General features: G+C 38.3%; 1 protein-coding gene across 1 annotated transcript in view; it reads left to right on the top strand.

Annotated features, from left to right (window-relative positions):
- Window positions 1-14,620, top strand: part of LSAMP (limbic system associated membrane protein) — a 660,871-nt gene that overhangs the window by 416,994 nt on the left and 229,257 nt on the right. The window lies entirely within an intron of this gene.

The following is a 14,620-nucleotide window of genomic DNA, read 5'->3' on the forward strand; positions in this document are numbered from 1 at the left end:
CGGAAGAGCCGGTGATAAATTTAGTACTTTCCCTTTCTAGCTTTGTGACCTTGGCCAAGAGAATGAACCTTATTGAGCTTCAAGCTCAATAATTATCCAACCAATACATAGGTGGGAAGTGGTGGTAGTAAAGATGGTCAAACTATCACACAGGGATCAGTTTTGGATCAAATAAGTGTTTTACAAACACTTTGGATCAAAGCACTGTTTTACAAATTGCATAATATAATGCTACGTAAGATATTATTATTAATTATCTTTATTATTTTTATTATTTCTCCTTACTTTTCTTCTTGCATGTATCTTCTTTCATTATTTGATGTGCATTTGCCCTTCCAACAGAGGGCAAACAAAAATAAGATGGAGGTCTAACTCATATTCATCAACTTGAGGCTTCATTTTTTACATTTTTTCCCCACCACAAATGCTGCACACCTAATTACCTCTCTGGAATTTTCGAAACTACTTATAATCGCAGAAAGTATTCTATTTCTCCTAGCTACGTTTAACACTCGCAACAATTACTGTGTTTTCCACCATTGTATATAATTTTTGAAAAAGGATAATGGGCATGAATGTATTAATTCACGATAGTAACTCTGTTTAGAAGTAAATAATGTGAATGTTCCATATTCTGTTTGTAATGATTTATGGTAAGCTTTGAACAGGGACAATGCAAAGAAAGAAATTCTAAAAACCTCCTGTCAAACCTGTTCTTTGTCTAAATAGTCTAGCTTCTGGGCCCTTGAGCGGTGGCAGGAAACAACTGTTATTATTTTCATTGTATCCTAGGCATGCTTTAGTTCACCCTAGTTGGTTTCTATTAGAATCTACCTCCTTCCCTACATGCAAAGAACACTGTATGCCTTAAGCAACTAAAAACATAGAATTTAAGCTAGTAATATGGGCATGAAATCATTAAGTGCAAGAAATTCTTACAAGCACTATAGTTACCTCTGTGTATTTCTGACTCCCAAAATGCAATGAACAGTAAGTTATTTTGAAATATTCTGAGTAGTTCATACTGGCACTTCTGTTGAAACAATGAAAAATGGCTGATCTAGGTCATAATTGTCATTCTTTTACCCCTCCTCATTTCTGCCCACGCACTGCACAGTGCATTTATGTGGCATCGGCTCTTGATAAATGTTGTTGGTTTGTATTATTCTTAAGCAGAATAGATGGCAGGTTGTTCTCTGAACCCTTTATATTTCTATTCCCTGATCACTTACAGCTCCTTTCTCTCTGATTTAAAATCCTCTCTGCTTTTGGTATAAGGACTTGTTTATGATATCCCCTTAATAGCTAAAGAATACAGGCAATGTTTTTCTCACATTTAATTTTTTAAGAGAAATAATGGAACACACAAAACAATTGATGGCCCATAAAGTATTTTGTAGCTTTTAAGGATATGTCATGGTTTAGGGCTAAATCTTACAGGCTTTTCATGGAGTAAGAAGTGGGTTTTTAGTAGATGCCAGGAATACTGCCTGAATTTTCACCTGTTCTAAGAATTATACCGAACGTCTCCCTTTAACATGGAAAATATGTCTATTTGAGTGCAAGGGAGGGTAAAGACACACTCTGCTTTTCTCTTACAAAATCTCAAGGTGCCACTTCTCAGACCTTGGAAAACATCCAGTTGCTATTTGCCACTTACCCTAGGTAGCCTGATATTTTTCTTTTTATAAATTTATTTATTTATTTATCTATCTATCTATTTATTTATTTTTGGCTGTGTTGGTTCTTTGTTGCTGCTCACGGGCTTTCTCTAGTTGCAGCGAGCAGGGGCTACTCTTCGTTGAGGTCTGTGGACTTCTCACTGCAGTGGCTTTTCTTCTTGCAGAGCACGGGCTCTAGGCGCACGGGCTTCAGTAGTTGTGACTCGCAGGCTTCAGTAGTTGTGGCTCGTGGGCTCTAGAGCGCAGGCTCAGTAGTTGTGGCTCACGGGCTTAGTTGCTCCGCAGCATGTGGGATCTTCCTGGATCAGGGCTCGAACCTTTGTCCCCTGCATTGGCAGGCAGATTCTTAACCACTGCGCCACCAGGGAAGTCCAGCCTGATATTTTTGAGCTTCCCTCTGCTTAATACCCCCATTGCTGCCAAATAACAAAACCACCTTCTCCGGTTGGACACCATCTAAAGACGAATCTGTAAGTACCAGAAACAAGAAAGCGATTTGGCCTAGGTAAAGGGGAGATGGCAGATTCATTCCTTCCATCTATAGGTTAAGTCATCTTCTGGGTGTTTTCCCAGATTAGTAAAAACAAATATCCAAACAGCTGGAATAAGGGTCTGGGGATAGGAGATTTTGGAGAAGCTGCTGACTTGCTGTTAATTGCAGCCTCAGTGAACAGAGTCGGGATAGTTCCATTCGCTCTTATTTAGCAAGGCAATGACCCGTACATGGGAACAGTCATCTGATGCCCCACAGAGTACACCTATTGCTGAATCAACAATAGTGAACACCCTTAGCTGGGCATGAATGCAAATGCTGGTGTCTGAATGATTTGTTCCCTTTTAAAACCAGCCCGCACCCTTAGACTCCAGGGTAATTCTAAACATTTAATAAATATAGAAAAATTCCAGTTTAATATACTTTCTTTTTAGGTAGACTAGGGAACTCAATCAGATGCAGATATGCATGCCACACATGTGTCACCCTAAGTACACATCCACCACTGAGTGGTGTGTAAGTGAGCTTGTAACATTTCCTTGTCCCATGGCTACTGTGTTTGAGTTATTTAGAGCAGGCTGACCCATATTAATCCTCCCTTTTGATAGTGCCTACTGTCTGGATGAGTCTGTAGGGACTGTTTTGGTATAAATCTGACTACCTAGAACAGTGTCAGGAACTCATAGGGCCGCTTGAGAATGTTATATAACATAGGGTTCAAAGGCCCAGAAGAGTGTGTCTTACCCAGCTTTGGCCAACACAGTCAAATGCCAGCTACATCTCCGAGGACTGGTGAGTGAAGCTTCAGGCACTTTTAGTTGCATGTACAGTTCAGAAACGGCTCCTGTCTGATTAAAAGAGGATTAAAAGAGGGTGGCTTTTTCTTGATTGCCCATTGTTTTAATATGTCATTTTCATGAGCTTCCTCCTCAATTTCCCTGACTTTACCACATTACCAGTCATATGGCACTTAGCATTGCTTTGTTTTGTACGTACATTTTATCTTTTTCTCTAAATTGTTAGCATATGATTCCTCTTTCTTTAAGTTACTTTGTTCATCATTTGCTGCATGCATAAGTGCAACATTTGTAATCATTCCTGGCAGAGATATTTGAGTAACTGATGCTCATAATGAGTTTCTCCTAACTTCAACTTCATCTGACACTCAAAGAATCTATAGTTTCCATATTTTCCAACTCACGCATTAACTTTGTATCTAAAAGGAATCATGTTCCTGTAGAGTGCTCTTTTTCGGATACATACTTCGGAGGCTGATGTTTCTTGCTTTATAAGTGGATCCTAATAGGAGTGGGAGCTAGTACTAGTGGAAAAGAAATTATCATGGCTAGCTATTTTATTCTACTGCCAGATATAAGGCTTCAGAGACTCAAATTACAGACACAAAACACCTGGCAACGACTGTTGTGTACAAGACATTGCAAATTATGTAAGGGTGACAAAATTTTATTTGGAGTGCTTTTTCTTTTTTTTTTATTTATGCATTTATTTTTTATTGAAGTATAGTTGGTTTACAATGTTGTGTTAGTTTCAGGTGTACTATATACATAAATATATATATATATATATATATATATATATATATATATATATATATATATATATATATATATATATATATATATATATATATATATATATATCCTTTTTCAGATTATTTTCCCATATAGGTTACTACAAAATAATTGAGTAGAGTTCCCTATGCTATACTGTAGGTCCTTGTTGGTTATCTATTTTATATATAGTAGTGTTTATATGTTAATCCCAACCTTCTAATTGACCCTCCCCCACTTGGAGTGCTTTTTCTTGGGAGCCCAACAGTTAAGCTCCTAAAAATTCGGGGAAAACTTATTTTACTTATGGTTGTACACTCTCATATCTTTATGTCACTTTTCGTTGTAGGTATAAAGTGCCTAGACATTAACTGAAGGGTTGACATATTGACATATCTCTGCCCATTAGCAGATAAGAACTGAGTGCATGTCTTTGGGGTGAGTTATTGTTAATACCAGTATTAATGATTGATTATGAATTGTAATAATTACCTACACCTTTTGGCAATAATGGTGCCTGCAAAACTATAATTAGAATACCATTAGCCATAGAAATGTATGAATTCTTTTATCATGTTATCTTATTTATTTTTTTAATTTTTAAAACATTTTACTTATTTATTTATTTTGCCTGTGCCAGGGCTTAGATGCGGCACACAGGATCTTCATTGCGGCACACAGGATCTTTAGTTGCAGCATGCGGGCTTCTTAGTGTGGCATGCACGTGGGATCTAATTCCCCAACCAGGGATTGAACCCAGGCCCCCTGCATTGGGGGCATGGAGTCTCACCCACTGGACCACCAGGAAAGTCCCATCATGTTATCTTAGGAGTTAAGCCAATATTGTTTTCTTTAAGCTAGTTTTAGCATGTAATAAATAATGTCTACACTATAGAACCTCTTTCAGTTTATAGAACAAGTTCATGTGCATTATCATATTTGACCCTAATAGCAATCCTATAACATTGCCTAATATCAATTTTGCACATTACTTCCAGTTACCAGATGAGGAAACGAAGACTCAAACAGATTTAAATAATAATGTCATTAATTTGTTCATTTAGACATTCAAAATGTGTTAAGTACCTGCAATGTGCCTGATGATGAGGATTCAAAAGCCAGTATCAGAGAGCATGTGACTGCCTTGTGAGGTAGTGGCAGGGCAGGGCCAAAGTCCCCTGGCTCTCAGTCTAGCTCACTGTGCTACATTTTCCTGTCCTGTCATCATCCTAGAAACTACCACACCATGCAGCAAAACATGCTTCAGTGGCATTTTCAGAGGCAAATGCCAGGCTGGATGGATGTTTGAGGTTTCACAAGATGGCATTTATGTGTTATATTGTGTATTTTTATTCTTATTGTTGAATTCTTAGATCGTGCTTATTAAAGCCAAGTGCTGTTCAGGAAACATCCTGTAGATTTCTGAATCCAGCTCTTAGGTATACATGACATACTGTTCCATAGTCTCTTCCATATGCAAAAGATAGGGCTTAAGTTTGTCTAGCCTTACGAAAGAAAGGTTAGAAATTAGGAAGTTGACAGTGTTGTGTTTTTAACACCCCCTCACCACCGTAAACACAGTAGTACATACACCTTGCCCCAACTTTAAATGAACAGTAGCTGAGACCAATTTGTTGCTGATTTGTACCATTAGGAATGACACTATGAATTGAATACAATAACCACTAATTATTTGAGGTTAGGGAAATAAGCCAACTGACCACTTTTCTCCCCTACTCTGGAACTGATCATTTTCTTTCTGTAGGCTGGTCAGTTAGGGACCAAGGATAAAGGCATTAAAACATTCACAGCTAGAATTAGATGGCCTTGCAAACCAGCGATTCTTTTTAAAGCAATGTATACTGATAGATCAGGACCAATGGTAGCGATGCAACTAAGTTGGTTTTGTGGGAATCCAACAAGTACCTAAGCAGAGATGACAACAATTTTCCCTCTATGAAAAGGCCCCTCTTCAAATTCTCGCCTTATTATGACTGCTTTTCAATTTGCAATAATTAGGATTCTTCGGTTTAAGCAACAAAAATTGACCGGCTAATTTTATGTAAGAAGGGGATGATACATTGGAAGAATATGGACTAGCTCACAGAACCAAAGGAAAAGCAGAAAAATCTTGCCATGGAAAGCTCAAAATCATATATCTCTAGGGATACAAGTTGCAGACACTAGTGAAAAATAATAGTCTTTTCAGGTGGTTGCCCTTTCATAATATGTATTAGCTAACTATTGCTGATAAACAAACCAGTCCAAAATTCATGGGCATAAAACAATAATAGTTACTCTTTATTTCTCACAAATGTACAAGTCAGCACACTTCTAGGCTGGTGACTGCGTTCCTGAGGTTTTCAGATTCATCAACTAAAAACATAGGATGCCCAGTTAAATTTGAATTTTAGATAATAAATAAATTTTAGTATAAATATGTCCCATGTAATATTTGGAACATACTTATACTAAAAATAAATACTTGTTGTTTATCTGAAATTTGTATTTGAATGAGTACCTTGTATTTTATCTGGCAATCCTATTTGCCATTTCCCATCCTCCTTCTCCTGGGACCAAAAGGCTCAGTTCAGCATGCGCTTTTCATGGTGATGGCAGAGGCAGAAGCCCAAGTGAGTCCAATTGTTTCAGCACTTGTCAAGGCTCTGCTCATATTACCTATACTGATATCCTTGGCCAAAACAGGTGACATGGTCCAGGAATGTAAAAATGTGTACCACCCACTATAGGAGGGCGTAGGCATGGTAAAGGATGTGGAACAGGGAAGAGTGGAAAACTGGAGCCATTAACACAGTCAATCACCTTCTACCTTTTCAAACTATTTCTTATAAAAACCAAGTTCTGGGCTTCCCTGGTGGCGCGGTGGTTGAGAATCCGCCTGCCGATGCGGGGGACACGGGTTCATGCCCCAGTCCGGGAAGATCCCACATGCCGCGGAGCGGCTGGGCCCGTGAGCCATGGCCGCTGGGCCTGCGCGTCCGGAGCCTGTGCTCCGCAACGGGAGAAGCCGCAACAGTGAGAGGCCCGCTTACCGCAAAAAAAAAAACAAAAACAAAAACAAAAATAAAACAAGTTCTAAGGAGGGAGAGTCTGAAATGCCCAGCTTAGGTAATTTTCTTTGGCTAAGGAAAACAGGTTACCTGACTGACAATCCCAACAAACCAATGGCAGTGGGTTGAGGGGTAGTTCTCCAAAGGAAAAGTAGGGTGTCTTACCAGAAGAAGAAGGCATGGATTTGGGCAGATTAAACACTCCACTATGTCCCTGACTTTGCCTGCATTTCCACTTTCGGTCATACACAGAGATGTTAATTTCATACAAAAGGGAAGAAGGGATAAGTTTGAACCTGGAGAACTGTACAAAAATGTACAGGCAGCTCTGAGTCCACAAAAAGCAAGGCAGACCCTGGAGATCTGGTAGAGGTAGTGGGTAAGAAAATTACAAAAAGTGTAATAAAGGACAATAAAATCATGGGTGCCAGAGCCAGATTGGTTGTGTCATATCTTACTGCTGGTTCATTGTACAGCTGAAGGAATTCATGTATCCAAGTGCAACTAGATGTTAGCATTATTTTAGAAACTGCCATTCACTTTGCACTGAATAAAAGAAAAAAAAAACATGCATTTCTTTAACATTGAACATATGTGAATTTCAATGAAAAAATATTACCTATTTAATAATTCAGATTTTAAAATTAGAAGTGTTGGGTGTGACATATTCATTTTACATTTTTTTTTTTACAATGGAAACCCTGAGGATTACTTTGAATAATGAATTTTGCTAATGTCCTGAAAGAAGGGTATCTAAATTATGTTTTTCACTCAGCATTTTAGGAGGTATTATTCTAATAAACAATGAATTTTGGAACTGGCAACACCTAATAATAGTGTGGTGTCCGAAAGATTAGTGACTTATATTTTCAAATATTTTGATAAATTACTTGGCATGGTAAGTAAGGCTTATATTTACGTTTCCCAGAAAATATTGCTCTGGCCAAATGGGTAGCACTATATAGGGTAATTCTGAAAACCAAAATGATGTATGCATTTTATATTATTTAGCAAATGGTATTGGGGAAATTGACTAAAAACATATGGGGAAAATTTAGTTACAGTTCACACCATAAGTAAATCCCATATGATGTAAAGAGTTCAATTTTTAAAAAATGAAACAGACCATTAAAAGAAAAATAAAAGAAATAGGGATAAGCATTTAACTGATCTTGTGTTACAAAAAGACCTAACATGCCCAGAAGCAATAGAAGAAATCACAAAAGAAAGATAAATTAAAAAATTAAGACTTCAGGCTTCCCTGGTGGTCCAGTGGTTAGGACTCCGTGCTTCCACTGCAAGGGGGCATGGGTTTGATTCCTGGTCGGGGAACTGAGATCCTGCATGCTGCATCACGTGGCCAAAAAAAAACCAAAACAAATATGGTCATAAAATTAAGAATAAATTGGGGAAATTGTAAATAACAAAAGGTCAATTCCTTATGGTATAAGGAGCTGTCATTAGTTGGTAAGAAAAACAAAATAATCCTGACAAATTGGAGAAGTCACTGAAACTGAATAGGTTGAAAACATTAAATAAATGGTTCATGGCATAAAATTTAGGAAAATATAATAAATCACATTAATATCCTTTGAGTAAAAATTGTTAGAAAATACTCCAGAAAGAGAAAATCAAAACAAACAAACAAACAAAAACTACCCAGAGTACCATGATGACCCAAGAATTGAACATAAATCAATATTACAGTGATTTGGATAAACAACTTATGTTTGCTGATGCAAATAAGGTTATCATGCTAAAAAGTATTTCCTAAGTAGTCATCCTTACGGAGAATTAAAATAGAGTAAAAAATACTATTTGGAACCACTTTTGCAAGAGTCAGTGTAATATAGAGGAAGAGCTAAGTTTGGGAAATCAGTAAAGTAAGCCTTTGGTTTTGATACTAGCTCTATAATTCCTTAGCTAATGTGATTTTTACTCATTTTACCCCTTATGTCCACATCTGTAAAATGGCAGTAATTATAATAAAAATACTTTTTACTTCCCAGAATCTTTATAAAAATTTTATGAGTAACAGAAAAAAAACTTTGATTTGCCTCTTTAATATTATGTTATCAATGATGGTATAAATGTAGACTGCGTGAATTGCTATAGGAAACTAGGAAGGAACTGTTAAACCATTAAACAAAAAAAAGTTACATGTATTTGAATACATACATGCAAATATATATATATAAATGTATATATGACTCATGATAGAAAAGAAAAAAAGAAGTTAAAACCCTGAAAAGTCTGTAATTGAGGAAGTTGGACACCAAGTTCATCTTGGTTTCTAAAATATATGAACATTTTTCTGCCCCATGGTCAATTTTTTTTTTTAACTGTCTATTTTGGAGATTAACACCTTGTTGGTTGCATTATTGTACTGCATTTACTTTTTTTTTTTTTACATCTTTATTGGAGTATAATTGCTTTACAATGGTGTGTTAGTTTCTGCTTTATAACAAAGTGAATCAGTTATACATATACATATGTTCCCATATCTCTTCCCTCTTGCGTCTCCCTCCCTCCCACCCTCCCTATCCCACCCCTCTAGGTGGTCACAAAGCACCGAGCTGATCTCCCTGTGCTATGTGGCTGCTTCCCACTAGCCATCTATTTTACGTTTGGTAGTGTACATATGTCCATGCCACTCTCTCGCTTTGTCACGGCTTACCCTTCCCCATCCCCATATCCTCAAGTCCATTCTCTAGTAGGTCTGTGTCTTTATTCCTGTCTTACCCCTAGGTTCTTCATGACATTTTTTTTTTTAATTCCACATATATGTGTTAGCTTACGGTATTTGTCTTTCTCTTTCTGACTTACCTCACTCTGTATGACAGACTCTAGGTCCATCCATCTCATTACAAATAGCTCAACTGCATTTCTTTTTATGTCTGAGTAATATTCCATTGTATATATGTGCCACATCTTCTTTATCCATTCATCCGATGATGGACACTTAGGTTGTTTCCATCTCCGGGCTATTGTAAATAGAGCTGCAACGAAAATTTTGGTACATGTCTCTTTTAGAATTATGGTTTTCTCAGGGTATATTCCCAGTAGTGGGATTGCTGGGTCCTATGGTAGTTCTATTTGTAGTTTTTAAAGAAACCTCCAGACTGTTCTCCATAGTGGCTATACCAATTCACATTCCCACCAGCAGTGCAAGAGTGTTCCCTTTTCTCCACACCCTCTCCAGCATTTATTGTTTCTAGATTTTTTGATGATGGCCATCCTGACTGGTGTGAGATGATATCTCATTGTAGTTTTGATTTGCATTTCTCTAATGATTAATGATGTTGAGCATTCTTTCATGTGTTTGTTGGCAATCTGTATATCTTCTTTGGAGAAATGTCTATTTAGGTCTTCTGCCCATTTTTGGATTGGGTTGTTTGTTCTTTTGTTATTGAGCTGCATGAGCTGCTTACAAATTTTGGAGATTAATCCTTTGTCAGTTGCTTCATTTGCAAATATTTTCTCCCATTCTGAGGGTTGTCTTTTGGTCTTGTTTATGGTTTCCATTGCTGTGCAAAAGCTTTGAAGTTTCATTAGGTCCCATTTGTTTATTTTTGTTTTTATTTCCATTTCTCTAGGAGGTGGGTCAAAAAGGATCTTGCTGTGATTTATGTCATAGAGTGTTCTGCCTATGTTTTCCTCTAAGAGTTTGATAGTTTCTGGCCTTACATTTAGGCCTTTAATACATTTTGAGCTTATTTTTGTGTAAGGTGTTAGGGAGTGATCTAATCTCATACTTTGACATGTAGCTGTCCAGTTTTCCCAGCACCACTTATTGAAGAGGCTGTCCTTTCTCCACTGTACATTCCTGTCTCCTTTATCAAAGATAAGGTGACCATATGTGCGTGGGTTTATCTCTGGGCTTTCTATCCTGTCCCATTGATATATCTTTCTGTTTTTGTGCCAGTACCATGTCTTGATTACTGTAGCTTTGTATTATAGTCTGAAGTCAGGGAGCCTGATTCCTCCAGCTCCATTTTTCATTCTCAAGATTGCTTTGGCTATTTGGGGTCTTTTGTGTTTCCATACAAATTGTGAAATTTTTTGTTTTAGTTCTGTGAAAAATGCCAGTGGTAGTTTGATAGGGATTGCATTGAATCTATAGATTGCTTTGGGTAGTAGAGTCATTTTCACAATGTTGATTCTTCCAATCCAAGAACATGGTATATCTCTCCATCTATTTGTATCATCTTTAATTTCTTTCATCAGTGTCTTATAATTTTCTGCATACAGGTCTTTTGTCTCCTTAGGTAGGTTTATTCCTAGATATTTTATTCTTTTTGTTGCAATGGTAAATGGGAGTGTTTTCTTGATTTCACTTTCAGATTTTTCATCATTAGTATATAGGAATGCCAGAGATTTCTGTGCATTAATTTTGTATCCTGCTACTTTACCAAATTCATTGATTAGCTCTAGTAGTTTTCTGGTAGCATCTTTAGGATTCTCTATGTATAGTATCATGTCATCTGCAAACAGTGACAGCTTTACTTCTTCTTTTCCGATTTGGATTCCTTTTATTTCCTTTTCTTCTCTGATTGCTGTGGCTAAAACTTCCAAAACTATGTTGAATAAGAGTGGTGAGAGTGGGCAACCTTGTCTTGTTCCTGACCTTAGTGGAAATGCTTTCAGTTTTTCGCCATTGAGGATGATGTTGGCTGTGGGCTTGTCATATACGGCCTTTATTATATTGAGGAAAGTTCCCTCTACACCTACTTTCTGCAGGGTTTTTATCATAAATGGGTGTTGAATTTTGTCAAAAGCTTTCTCTGCATCTATTGAGATGATCATATGGTTTTTCTCCTTCAATTTGTTAATATGGTTAATCACATTGATAGATTTGCGTATATTGAAGAATCCTTGCATTCCTGGAATAAACCCCACTTGATCATGGTGTATGATCCTTTTAATGTGCTGTTGGATTCTGTTTGCTAGTATTTTGTTGAGGATTTTTGCATCTATGTTCATCAGTGATATTGGCCTGTAGTTTTCTTTCTTTGTTTGCCTTATGTATTGAGGTGCTCCTATGTTGGGTGCATAAATATTTACAATTGTTATATCTTCTTCTTGGATCGATCCCTTAATCATTATGTAGTGTCCTTCTTTGTCTCTTCTGATAGTCCTTATTTTAAAGTCTATTTTGTCTGATATGAAAATTGCTACTCCAGCTTTGTTTTAGTTTCCATTTGCATGGAATATCTTTTTCCATCTCCTTACTTTCAGTCTGTATGTGTCTCTAGGTGTGAAGTGTGTCTTTTGTAGACAGCATATATATGGTTCTTGTTTTTGTATCCATTCAGCCAGTCTGTTTCTTTTGGTGGGAGCATTTAGTCCATTTACATTTAAGGTAATTATCGATATGTATGTTTGTATTCCCATTTTCTTAATTGTTTTGGGTTCGTTATTGTAGGTTTTTTCCTTCTCTTGTGTTTCTTGCCTAGAGAAGGTCCTTTAGCATTTGTTGTAAAGCTGGTTTGGTGGTGCTGAACTCTCTCAGCTTTTGCTTGTCTGTAAAGGTTTTAATTTCTCCATCAAATCTGAATGAGAGCCTTGCTGGGTAGAGTAATCTTGGTTGTAGGTTTTTCTCCTTCATCACTTTAAATATGTCCTGCCACTCCCTTCTGGCTTGCAGAGTTTCTGCTGAAAGATCAACTGTTAACGTTATGGGGATACCATTGTGTGTTATTTTTTGTTTTTCCCTTGCTGCTTTTAATATGTTTTCCTTGTATTTAATTTTTGACCGTTTGATTAATATGTGTCTTGGCATATTTCTCCTTGGATTTATCCTGTATGCGACTCTCTGTGCTTTCTGGAATTGATTAACTATTTCCTTTCCCATATTAGGGAAGTTTTCAACTATAATCTCTTCAAATATTTTCTCAGTCCCTTTCTTTTCCTCTTCTTCTTCTGGAACCCCTATAATTCGAATGTTGGTGCATTTAATGTTGCCCCAAAGGTCTCTGAGACTGTCCTCAGTTCTTCTCATTCTTTTTTCTTTATTCTGCTCTGCAGTAGTTATTTCCACTATTTTATCTTCCAGGTCACTTATCTGTTCTTCTGCCTCAGTTATTCTGCTATTGATCTCATCTAGAGTATTTTTCATTTCATTTATTGTGTTGTTCATAGTTGCTTGTTTCATCTTTAGTTCTTCTAGGTCCTTGTTAAATGTTTCTTGCATTTTGCCTATTCTATTTCCAAGATGTTTTATCATCTTTACTATCATTATTCTGAATTCTTTTTCAGGTAGACTGCCTATTTCCTCTTCATTTGTTAGGTCTGGTGGGTTTTTATCTTGCTACTTCATCTGCTTTGTGTTGTTCTGTCTTCTCATTTTGCTTATCTTACTGTGTTTGGGTTCTCCTTTTTGCAGGCTGCAGGTTCGTAGTTCCTGTAGTTTTTGGTGTCTGTTCCTAGTGGCACAAGTTGGTTCAGTGGGCTGTGTAGGCTTCCTGGTGGAGGGGACTAGTGCCTGTGTTCTGGTGGGTGAGGCTGGATCTTGTCTTTCTGGTGGGCAGGTCCACGTCTGGTTGTGTGTTTTGGGGTGCCTGTGGACTTATTTTGATTTTAAGCAGCCTCTCTGCTAATGGGTGGGGTTGCGTTCCTGTCTTGCTAGTTGTTTGACATAGGGTGTCAAGCACTGTAGCTTGCTGGTCGTTGAGTGAAGCTGGGTGCTGGTGTTGAGATGGGGATCTCTGGGAGATTTTCGCCGTTTGATATTATGTGGAGCTGGGAGGTCTCTTGTTGACCAGTGTCCTGAAGTTGGCTGTCCCACCTCAGAGGCACAGCACTGACTCCTGGCTGCAGCACCAAAAGCCTTTCATCCACATGGCTCTGAATAGAAGGGGGAAAGAAAGAAAGGAAAGAAAGAAAGAAAGAAAGAAAGAAGCGAGGGAGGGAGGGGGAGAGGGAAGGAGGAAGGAAGGAGGGAAGGAAGGAAAGAAAAAAGAAGATAAAGTAAAATAAAATAAAGTAAGATAAAATAAAGTTATTAAAAATAATTATTAAGAACAAAAAAAATTTTTTTTTAAAGAAAAAAAAAAAAAAACAGACAGAACCCTAGGACAAATGGTGGAAGCAAATCTATACAGACAATATCTCACACAGAACCATACACATACACACTCACAAAAAGAGGAAAAAGGGAAAAAATCATAAATCTTGCTCTCAAAGTCCACCTCCTCAATTTGGGATGATTGGTTGTCTATTCATGTATTCCACAGATGCAGGGTACATCAAGTTGATTGTGGAGCTTTAATCCGCTGCTCCTGAGGCTCCTGGGAGAGATTTCCCTTTCTCTTCTTTGTTCTCACAGCTCCCAGGGTCTCAGCTTTGGATTTGGCCCCGCCTCTGCGTGTAGGTCGCCGGAGGGCGTCTGTTCTTCGCTCAGACAGGACGGGGTTAAAGGAGCCGCTGATTCGGGGGCTCTGGCTCACTCAGGCCGTGGGTGAGGGAGGGGTACGGAGTGTGGGGCGAGCCTGCGGCGGCAGAGGCCAGTGTGACATTGCACCAGCCTGAGGCGCGCCGTGCGTTCTCCCTGGATCCCGGGACCCTGGCAGTGGCGGGCTGCACAGGCCCCCCGGAAGGGAGGTGTGGAGAGTGACCTGTGCTCGCACACAGGCTTCTTGGTGGCGGCAGCAGCCTTAGCGTCTCATGCCGGTCTCTGGGGTCCGCGCTGTTAGCCGCGGCTCGCGCCCGTCTCTGGGGCTCCTTTAAGCAGCGCTCTTAATCCCCTCTCCTCGCGCACCAGGAAACAAAGAGGGAAGAAAAAGTCTCTTGCCTCTTCGGCAG

This window comes from Lipotes vexillifer, unplaced genomic scaffold, assembly GCF_000442215.2.
Source record: "Lipotes vexillifer unplaced genomic scaffold, Lipotes_vexillifer_v1.1 scaffold92, whole genome shotgun sequence".
NCBI classification, from domain to species: domain Eukaryota; kingdom Metazoa; phylum Chordata; class Mammalia; order Artiodactyla; family Lipotidae; genus Lipotes; species Lipotes vexillifer.